The sequence below is a fragment of the Aegilops tauschii genome, chromosome 2 (assembly GCF_002575655.3).
Source record: "Aegilops tauschii subsp. strangulata cultivar AL8/78 chromosome 2, Aet v6.0, whole genome shotgun sequence".
Classification (NCBI taxonomy): domain Eukaryota; kingdom Viridiplantae; phylum Streptophyta; class Magnoliopsida; order Poales; family Poaceae; genus Aegilops; species Aegilops tauschii.
The window spans coordinates 164021529-164031035 of NC_053036.3; positions in this window are offsets into that span (position 1 = coordinate 164021529).

The window sequence follows — 9507 nt, forward strand, 5'->3', positions numbered from 1 at the left end:
GAACATTTTAGTTTTCATGTTTGAGCAAAATTTGAATTTCACTCATAATTTGAAATTGAATTCAACTGGAATTGAAAGAGATATGTGACAATGATGAACAAACACTTGTTTAGCAAAAAGATTAACTTAACCCTGGCCAGGGGTTACTATAGCGTCATTACACTGGGGTGTTACATTTATGCTTTATACTTTGATGTTGTGATGAATTGTTACTTGCTCATAAGAAGTTTTATGATAAAGTTTATTGCTATTATAATAATAAGCATGATGTTATTATGGCTGTATTTTGTTTCATCGACACCTCTCTCTCTCTAAACATGTGGACATGATTTTCGATATCGGCTTTCACGCGCTTGTGACAAGCGAGGTCTAAGCTTGGGAGAGTTGATACATCCATTTTGCATCATGTTTTCCTACTATTATTTATAGTGTTTTTATTCAATACAACACTTTGTGGAGTAATTCTAATGTCTTTTCTCTCATAATATGCAAGATTTACATTAAGAGGGAGATTGCGGGCAGCTGGAATTCTGGACCTGAAAAAGCTATGTCGGAGATACCGATTCTGCACATCTCCAAATAAGATGAAATTTTATGGAGAATTATTTTGGAATACATAAAAAATATTGGAGAAAAGAAATACCAAAGGGGCCACACAGGTGCCCACTAGGCACCGGGGCGCGCTAGGGGGCCCTGGCCCATCTTTTGGTACATAATGTCTTTTGACCTAGAAAAAATAAGGAGAGGACTTTCAGGACGGAGCGCCGCCGTCTCGAGGCAGAACTTTGGTAGGAGCACTTTCGCTCTCCGGCAGAGCGATTCCTCCGGGGACACTTCCCTCCGGGAGGGGGAAATCGAAGCCATCGTCATCACCAACAACCCTCTCACCTTGGGAGGACCAATATCCATCAACATCTTCAACATCACCATCTCATCTCAAAACCCTAACTAGTTCATCTCTTGTGTTCAATCTTTGTATCAAAACCTCAGATTGGTACCTGTGGGTGACTAGTACTGTTGATTACATCTTGTAGTTGATGCTAGTCGGTTTATTTGGTGGAAGATTATATGTTTAGATCCATTATGATATTTATTATTTCTCTGATCTTGAGCATGAATATGTTGTGTGAGTAGTTACTTTTGTTCTAGAGGACACAAGAGAAGTCATGTTGCAAGTAATCATGTGAATTTGATATTCGTTTGATATTTTGATGATATGTATGTTGTGATTCCCTTAGTGGTGTTATGTGAACGTCGACTAGATGACACTTCACCATCTTTGGGCCTAAGGGAATGCATTGTGGAGTAGTTATTAGATGATGGCTTGCTAGAGTGACAGAAGCTTAAACCCTAGTTTATGCGCTATTCCGTAAGGGGCTGATTTGGATCCATATGTTTAATGCTATGGTTAGATTTTTGTCTTAATTCTTCTTTCATAGTCGCGGATGCTTGCGAGAGGGGTTAATCATAAGTGGTAGGCTTGTTCAAGTAAGAACAACACCCAAGCACCGGTCCACCCACATATCAAATTATCAAAGTAGCGAACGCGAATCAAACCAACATGATGGAAGTGACTAGATGAAGTTCCCGTGTGTCCTCGAGAACGTTTTACTTATTATCATAGACCGTTCGGCCTGTCCTTTGCTACAAAAAGGGTTGGGATACCTTGCTACACTTATTGTTACTATTGTTACTTACAAATTATCTTGCTATCAAACTACCTGTTACCGACAATTTATGTGCTTCTGGAAATTACCTTCCTGAAAACCACTTTCATTTCCTTCTGCTCCTCCTTGGGTTCGACACTCTTTACTTATCAAAAGGACTATGATTGATCCCCTATACTTGTGAGTCATCACACCTCCTCGAGTAGCCTTTCGAAGCTCGTCGCGCTTCTTGTATTGCAGCTCGTGCGGGAGGTACCATGCATTGCGTGGTGCCAGCGTACGAACCGGATCCAAGAGCCAGCACACTTCACCTGCATTGATGATTCTACCACACGTGTGCATGTCGCCTCCTCCTTGAGAGTGAGCCAATGGTCATGCGGTGGGGTGGCCCCCTCAATGCATACCTGCGTTGGCAAGACCAAAGCTTTCTTCTCCAGAACGTCAAGCATGGCCTCCGTTGTCAGCTTACCTATGCGGTCTCCAAAATCGACCTCAAGCAATACCCGACCGTGGTACTGAGCCCCCAACGCATCCATCCCAGGCGTGCTCCGGACGAGAACATAGCCGAATTCCGACCGGAGTTCTGGCTCCCTGTGCCGCCACACCTCCTGCATGAACTTCCTCCTAGCCCACTAGTGTAGGTTCACACAGCTTGGTCCACCGGTGCGCACGACTTACCTGGCAGGGCAACGACAGTGCGCATCGGCTCTGCTGGAAGGACAATGGCAGTAGAGATCTCACGGCCGTCCTCAACGCTCTCGCTATCCATGGATTTGGAGAGGGGATTGGGAGGGGGAAGTGGGAGAAAGAAGAGAAGGAACGACTAGGGATGGGGATTGGGATTTAGGACACATCCAGATCTGGCCGGGGTGGAACGTGGGTTATTTTCCAGAAATAGCAGGGGTGTGACCACAAAAGGAGTCTGACACAGACAGAGAGGGTACGTGGCAGCACCAAGGCGCTCGACTGTCGAGGGGACTGTAGAGGGACCGTAGAGTGTTATGTATTCTCATGTATAAGAATCATATTGGAGTGTTTCTTAACTTGTGGGACCAAATTGTTATGTGTTAAAGACTTGGAGGTGTACTTTTCTCACAACCTTTATCCCAGTGCGGTTAGAGCATCTTCAATAGATGATGCAAATTTGGAGATGTAAAACAAGAGTTGTAAAAATTTACATCTCCAAAAGTGCATTTTACATCTTCAAAAGAGAGGCTACTCCAATAGATGATGTATATTGGAGATGTAAAAGAGCAACTCCAATAAATGATGCAAAGTGAAGATGTAAAAAACCGGCCGCCGGCCGCGGTCGTGTACAACCATTGTACAACCGCACAAATTGAAATAAAACATCCCGAAAACAACTTAAAAAATTGCACATGTACACAATATCAACTTATTACATAATTCATCAAATCCACAACACCAAATGCAACACAAATACATCAAAGTTATTGCACAATACAACAAATAAATAATGAAACTAGGCATATCTTTTGCCATGCCATTTCCAATACTCCTCCATCAAATCCTTCTGAAGTTGGTTGTGTGCATCAGAGTCTCTAATTTCGTTGTACACCTTCATGAATGTCTGATTCGCTCCTCTTTTCTCATCTGCATAATGTTTATGCAGATCAGATGATAGAAGTTGTAATCTAAAGACTGTCCGCGCTCATTCTCAATGATCATGTTATGCATGATCACACGAGCAGTCATGATATATCAAAGGTTTTTCTGATCCTAGAATCTAGATGGTCCTCGCATAATAGCAAATTGGGATTGCAAAATACCAAAAGCCCTCTCAACATCTTTCCTAGCCGCCGCTTGTGCATTATGAAAGATGATTTCTTTCTTACCTTGTGGTTTTGCAATTGGCTTGACAAAAGTACTCCACCTCGGGTAGATCCCATCCGCAAGATAATACCCATAGTTGTATGTGCGACCATTTGCTTTGAAGGTCACCGGTAATGCTTCTACATTTGCTAACTCGGAAAAAAGAGGTGACCGGTCGAGCACGTTGATGTCATTGCAAGATCCAGACATCCCAAAATATGAATGCCAAAACCATGTTTCTTGATCGACAACGGCCTCAAGAATGATAGTGGCATCCTTCCCGCGCCCCTTAAACTACCCATGCCATGCTTTTGGGCAATTATTTAATTTCCAATGCATGCAATCGATGGACCCTAGCATAGCTGAAAACCCACAAGCTTTGTTCATCTCCAAAAGCCTATGATTGTACTGAGCATTGAGTGTTGTCAACTACTCTGTACCAAACACTTCTACCATAGTCCTTGCAATTTGTTTGACATGGAAGATAAAAGTGCTCTCTGCCATCACCAAGTTGTCAACAATGTAGTCTGTTGGAACACCATAGGCCATCATGCGCGAAGCGGTAGTGACCTTCTGCTCGGTGCTATGTCCAAACAACCTGGCACAATTCTGAAGGAAATATGCCCTAGAGGCAATAATAAAGTTGTTATTTATATTTCCTTATATCATGATAAATGTTTATTATTCATGCTAGAATTGTATTAACCGGAAACTTAGTACATGTGTGAATACATAGACAAACAGAGTGTCACTAGTATGCCTCTACTTGACTAGCTCGTTGAATCAAAGATGGTTAAGTTTCCTAGCCATAGACATGAGTTCTCATTTGATTAACGGGATCACATCATTAGAGAATGATGTGATCGACTTGACCCATTTCGTTAGCTTAACATTTGATCGTTTAGTATGTTGTTATTGCTTTCTTCATGACTTATACATGTTCCTATGACTATGAGATTATGCAACTCCCGAATACCGGAGGAACACTTTGTGTGCTACCAAACATCACAACGTAACTGGGTGATTATAAAGGTGCTCTACAGGTGTCTCCGATGGTACTTGTTGAGTTGGCATAGATCAAGATTAGGATTTGTCACTCTGATTGTCGGAGAGGTATCTCTGGTATATCTGGCCATGGGCCGGGCCGGGCCGGGCATGGGCCGGGCCTGAAAAAGCCCACGACAGAAAACTGAGGCCCAGGCCCTACCATCGGGCCTACTTTTCAAGCCCAAGCCCGGCCCATCTGGTAAAAAGCCCTGAAAAGCCCTTAGGGCTTAGGGCCGGGCCTCTTCCTTAAAATGCCAGTATGCCAAGCCCAAGCCCGTCCAGGCCCTGCTGGTGGGCTCAAAACTCAGGCCCAAGCCCGGCCCATGGGCAAGCCCATCGGGCCTAGGCCCTGGATTTTAGGGTCGGGCCTGGGTGGGCCGACAGGGCCGGGCCTGAGATGGCCAGGACTAATCTCTGGGCCCTCTCGGTAATGCACATCACTATAAGCCTTGCAAGCAATGCAACTAATGAGTTAGTTGCGGGATGATGTATTACAGAACGAGTAAAGAGACTTGCTGGTAACGAGATTGAACTAGGTATTGAGATACCGATGATCAAATCTCGGGCAAGTAACATACCGATGACAAAGGGAACAACATATGTTGTTATGCGGTTTGACCGATAAAGATCTTTGTAGAATATGTAGGAACCAATATGAGCATCCAGGTTCCGCTATTGGTTATTGACCGGAGATGAGTCTCGGTCATGTCTACATAGTTCTCGAACCCGTAGGGTCCGCACGCTTAACGTTCGGTGACGATCGGTATTATGAGTTTATGTGTTTTGATGTACCGAAGGTAGTTCGGAGTCCCGGATATGATCACCGACCTGACGAGGAGTCTCGAAATGGTCGAGACATGAAGATCGATATATTGGAAGCCTATATTTGGACATCGGAATAGTTCCGGGTGAATTCGAGAATTTACTAGAGTACCGGGAGGTTACCGGAACCCCCCGGTAAGTATATGGGCCTTATTGGGCCATAGTGGAGAGAGAGAGGAGGCCAGGGCAGGCTGCGCGCCCCCTCCCCCTCTGGTCCGAATTGGACTAGGAGGGGGGCGGCGCCCCCCTTTCCTTCCTCCCTCTCTCCCCCTTCCTTCTCTCCTAGTCCAACTAGGGAAGGGGGGATCCTACTCCCAGTGGGAGTAGGACTCCTCCAGGGCGCGCCATAGAGAGGCCGGCCCTCCCCCCTCCTCCACTCCTTTATATACGGGGAGGGGGGCACCCCATAGACACACAAGTTGATCATTGATCTCTTAGCCGTGTGCGGTGCCCCCCTCCACCATAATCCACCTCGGTCATATCGTCGTAGTGCTTAGGCGAAGCCCTGCGCCGGTAGCTTCATCATCACCGTCATCACGCCGTCGTGCTGACAAAGCTCTCCCTCGAAGCTCTACTGGATCGTGAGTTCGTGGGACGTCGCCGAGCTGAACGTGTGTAGATCGCGGAGGTGACGTACGTTCGGTACTAGGATCGGTCGATCGTGAAGACGTACGACTACATCAACCGCGTTGTCATAACGCTTCCGCTTTTGGTCTACGAGGCTACATGGACAACACTCCCCCCTCTCATTGCTGTGCATCACCATGATCATGCGTGTGCGTAGGATTTTTTTTGAAATTACTACGTTCCCCAAGAGTGGTATCAGAGCCAGGTTTATGCTTAGATGTTATATGCACAAGTAGAACACAAGTGAGTTGTGGGCGATACTAGTCATACTGCTTACCAGCATGTCATACTTTGATTCGGCGGTATTGTTGGATGAAGCGGCCTGGACTGACATTACGCGTACGCTTACGCGAGACTGGTTCTACCGACGTGCTTCGCACACAGGTGGCTGGCGGGTGTCAGTTTCTCCAACTTTAGTTGAATCGAGTGTGGCTACGCCCGGTCCTTGTGAAGGTTAAAACATCACATACTTGACGAAATATCGTTGTGGTTTTGATGCGTAGGTAAGAACGGTTCTTGCTCAGCCCGTAGCAGCCACGTAAAACTTGCAACAACAAAGTAGAGGACGTCTAACTTGTTTTTTGCAGGGCATGTTGTGATGTGATATGGTCAAGACATGATGCTAAATTTTATTGTATGAGATGATCATGTTTTGTAACAGAGTTATCACTGGCAGGAGCCATATGGTTGTCGCTTTATTGTATGAAATGCAATCGCCATGTAATTGCTTTACTTTATCACTAAGTGGTAGCGATAGTCGTAGAAGCAATAGTTGGCGAGACGACAACGATGCTACGATGGAGATCAAGGTGTCGCGCCGGTGACGATGGTGATCATGACGGTGCTTTGGAGCTAGAGATCAAAGGCACAAGATGATGATGGCCATATCATATCACTTATATTGACTGCATGTGATGTTCATCCTTTATGCATCTTATTTTGCATAGATCGACGGTAGCATTATAAGATGATCTCTCACTAAATTTTAAGGTACAAGTGTTCTCCCTGAGTATGCACCGTTGCGAAAGTTTGTCGTGCCGAGACACCACGTGATGATCGGGTGTGATAAGCTCTACGTTCACATACGACGGGTGCAAGCCAGTTTTGCACATGCAGAATACTCGGGTTAAACTTGACGAGCCTAGCATATGCAGATATGGCCTCGGAACACTGAGACCGAAAGGTCGAGCGTGAATCATATAGTAGATATGATCAACATAGTGATGTTCACCATTGAAAACTACTCCATCTCACGTGATGATCGGACATGGTTTAGTTGATTTGGATCACGTGATCACTTAGATGATTAGAGTGATGTCTATCTAAGTGGGAGTTCTTAAGTAATTTGATTAATTGAACTTTAATTTATCATGAACTTAGTACCTCATAGTATTTTGCATGTCTATGTTGTTGTAGATAGATGGCCCGTGCTGTTGTTCCGTTGAATTTTAATGCGTTTCTTGAGAAAGCTAAGTTGAAAGATGATGGTAGCAATTACACGGACTGGGTTCGTAACTTGAGGATTATCCTCATTGCTGCATAGAACAATTACGTCATGGAAGCACCGCTAGGTGCCAAACCCGCTGCAGGAGCAACGCCAAATGTTATGAACGTTTGGCAGAGCAAAGCTGATGACTACTCGATAGTTCAGTGTGCCATGCTTTACGGCTTAGAACCGGGACTTCAACGACGTTTTGAACGTCATGGAGCATATGAGATGTTCCAGGAGTTGAAGTTAATATTTCAAGCAAATGCCCGGATTGAGAGATATGAAGTCTCAAATAAGTTCCACAGCTGCAAGATGGAGGAGAATGGTTCTGTCAGTGAGCATATACTCAAAATGTCTGGGTATAACAATCACTTGATTCAACTGGGAGTTAATCTTCCGGATGATAGTGTCATTGACAGAATTCTTCAATCACTGCCACCAAGCTACAAGAGCTTCGTGATGAACTATAACATGCAAGGGATGGATAAGACAATTCCCGAGCTCTTCGCAATGCTAAAGGCTGCGGAGGTAGAATCAAGAAGGAGCATCAAGTGTTGATGGTCAACAAGACCACCAGTTTCAAGAAAAAGGGTAAAGGGAAGAAGGGGAACTTTAAGAAGAACGGCAAGCAAGTTGCTGCTCAGGTGAAGAAGCCCAAGTCTGGACCTAAGCCTGAGACTGAGTGCTTCTACTGCAAAGGGACTGGTCACTGGAAGCGGAACTGCCCCAAGTATTTGGCGGATAAGAAGGATGGCAAGGTGAACAAAGGTATATGTGATATACATGTTATTGATGTGTACCTTACTAATGCTCGCAGTAGTGCCTGGGTATTTGATACTGGTTCTGTTGCTAATATTTGAACTAGGTATTGAGATACCGACGATCGAATCTCGGGCAAGTAACATGCCGATGACAAAGGGAACAACGTATGTTGTTATGCGGTTTGACCGATAAAGATCTTCGTAGAATATGTAGGAACCAATATGAGCATCTAGGTTCCGCTATTGGTTATTGACCGGAGATGAGTCTCGGTCATGTCTACATAGTTCTCGAACCCGTAGGGTCCGCACACTTAACGTTCGGTGACGATCGGTATTATGAGTTTATGTGTTTTGATGTACCGAAGGTAGTTCGGAGTCCCGGATATGATCACAGACATGACGAGGAGTCTCGAAATGGTCGAGACATAAAGATCGATACATTGGAAGCCTATATTTGTACATCAGAATAGTTCTGGGTGAATTCGGGAATTTACCGGAGTACCGGGAGGTTACCGGAACCCCCCGGTAAGTATATGGGCCTTATTGGGCCATAGTGGAGAGAGAGAGAGGAGGCCAGGGCAGGCTACGCCCCCTCCCCCTCTGGTCCGAATTGGACTAGGAGGGGGGCGGCGCCCTCCTTTCCTTCCTCCCTCTCTCCCCCTTCCTTCTCTCCTAGTCCAACTAGGGAAGGGGGGGATCCTACTCCTAGTGGGAGTAGGACTCCTCCAGGGCGCGCCATAGAGAGGCCGGCCCTCCCCCCTCCTCCACTCCTTTATATACGGGGGAGGGGGGCACCCCATAGACACACAAGTTGATCATTGATCTCTTAGCCGTGTGCGGTGCCCCCCTCCACCATAATCCACCTCGGTCATATCGTCGTAGTGCTTAGGCGAAGCCCTGCGCCGGTAGCTTCATCATCACCGTCATCACGCCGTCGTGCTGACAAAGCTCTCCCTCGAAGCTCTACTGGATCGTGAGTTCGTGGGACGTCGCCGAGCTGAACGTGTGTAGATCGCGGAGGTGCCGTACGTTCGGTACTAGGATCGGTCGATCGTGAAGACGTACGACTACATCAACCGCGTTGTCATAACGCTTCCGCTTTCGGTCTACGAGGGTACGTGACAACACTCTCCCCTCTCATTGCTGTGCATCACCATGATCATGCGTGTGCGTAGGAATTTTTTTGAAATTACTACGTTCCCCAACAAATTCGTCGTCTACTCGAAGGATCTGTCATGCTACTTCACGGAATTGCAAATAT